Source organism: Sus scrofa, chromosome 8 (assembly GCF_000003025.6).
Source record: "Sus scrofa isolate TJ Tabasco breed Duroc chromosome 8, Sscrofa11.1, whole genome shotgun sequence".
Classification (NCBI taxonomy): Eukaryota; Metazoa; Chordata; class Mammalia; order Artiodactyla; family Suidae; genus Sus; species Sus scrofa.
This window is the reverse complement of record NC_010450.4, coordinates 66,559,834-66,561,626: the sequence shown is the minus strand read 5'-3', so window position 1 is coordinate 66,561,626 and position 1,793 is coordinate 66,559,834.

Below are 1,793 nucleotides of genomic sequence, written 5' to 3'. Positions count from 1 at the left end.
AAATTAGACAGGATGAGCCAGAAGGGGTAGTATGTTGGGCAGCTGTGTGAAACACAGGAGGCTTGGAATCTGAGAGATTAAATGCAACGAATATTCAAATGTGACCCACCACATCGATAAACTTGAGATCCAGCAAAAACATTCAAACTTTCATAGTTTTTTGTGCTGTTATCTGTGGTCTTGTCATGAATTGCCTTTATTATGTGAAGTCATGTTCTTCTTATGCCCAATTTGTCAATGTTTTTGACATGAAAAGATGTTACATTTTTTTCATGGTTGGTTTTTTTTTTTTTTTTTGCGTCTTTGGAGATATTACATATTTTTAAAAATTTTTCATTCTCTTAATGTTAAGTATCACATACTGATTTATGTATGTTTACCTATCCTTGAATCCCAGGGATAAATCCTATTGGATTGTGGTGTATGATCTTTTTTTTGTGCTGTTGAATTTGGTTTACTAATGTCTTCTTTAAAATTTTTACATCTACATTCATCAAAATATTGGTCTCTAATTTTGTTTTGAAAAGTTTTGGTCTCTCTTTTAGTTTCAAGGGACATTACTTTCAGTTAAATATGGGGTCACCATATTTTTCTTTGAGACCTTTGAGTATACCAACCAACTCTGTCCTGGATTGCAATGTTTCTGCTGAGAAATACAATAATATATACATGGCAGTTTTCGTGCATGAAATAAGGTGTTTTTTTTAGAATTTCTCATACATTTGCTATGGATATTTCTGTTCCATGTTCTTTCTTCACTTTTTTTGGAAAATCAGACAATTTTTTCTACAGAGATTGAATTTCAGTTACAGAAGCAGTGCTATTGGAAGGCTCCTGCAGTAAGTCCAAGTTAGATATGAAAATGAGGAGGCTTAGATGGATGGTAGTGAAGAATTCAGAGGAAAATAGATTGATGTATTAATTTGGGGGTAGACTATATAGATGTAGTAAGCCATTGAGTAATTACAGAATTATAGTTTATTATTAGCCAACTATTATTCTATGATAATGTTATATCACTATATTGATTAATTCCTTGAGGAAAGTCAGCTTTTCCAGCACAAGGATTATAGATGAAGTTATGGTCCTAAATACCAAGAGATTCCTTTCTCCGTGGGGGTATGGCTTCCATATGTGAAGATTAAAACCAAAAAGTGGAATTTTACATTGCAAGAAGGATCTGAGAAGAAAGAGGAGACAATAATAGAATTGAATGTGATGGAAAGAAGGATAAGAGTATCAAGACACCTTCTTCAAGGCTTGGTTTCTCCATTCTAACACATCTCTTCTCAATTAAACAGAAACAGAACTTGCACTCATATGTGTAGTATTAGTAAAAATATTTTTTTCTCTTCGTCTTAAAAATTGATGTGACTTAGCAGAAAGGGGCCTGAATAATCAGAATGTTTATATTTGAATCTCCCTGCCTAAACACCTCTTAAAACACACAAATCCCTTCCCTCTGGAAGCAAGCGATGGCCTTTTTCCTGTGTGGAATATCTTGCGGAATTTGCAGTAGGAGAAATGCTACAAAACCGTTCTGTTCAAAGGAACATTCAAATGAAACCAAAGAAAAAGGTCCACAAGTCTAGTCTTAATGGATATACATCACATTTACTTAATAGATTTTAGAAATTACTCTGAATTTGTGTTAACTTTAAACCCCTTTCTTTTAGTATTCTTAAAAAGGAGTTTGGAAACTCATTCTGGGAAGTATTCTATTAACTTATTGACTTTGTTAACCTTTTTTTTTCTTCATGAATGTAGTTCCTTTTAATCTTTAATACAGAGTA